This window comes from Penaeus monodon, chromosome 34, assembly GCF_015228065.2.
Source record: "Penaeus monodon isolate SGIC_2016 chromosome 34, NSTDA_Pmon_1, whole genome shotgun sequence".
NCBI lineage: Eukaryota > Metazoa > Arthropoda > Malacostraca > Decapoda > Penaeidae > Penaeus > Penaeus monodon.
The window spans coordinates 2,848,252-2,848,491 of record NC_051419.1 but is presented as its reverse complement, the minus strand read 5'-3'; positions in this window follow the sequence as shown (position 1 = coordinate 2,848,491).

Genomic DNA, 240 nt, shown 5'->3' with positions numbered 1-240 from the left:
TAATCTAAAACTTTCCGCTTTTATTCGTCGTTTGCATAATGATTTTCACAATAGGTATGGTTTGCCCACTTGTTTATTCTTTTAATATTATTAATAGCATACGATTCAGTTTTTTTGTTCTTTTGTTAGATTGATTTTTTTCTTTAGTTCTTTATTCTTCATTTTTATCAGTTTCTTTATCGTCTATTTGGTCATTTAATTCCCCTGATTCTAGTTTGTATTGCTCGGATAATATTAACC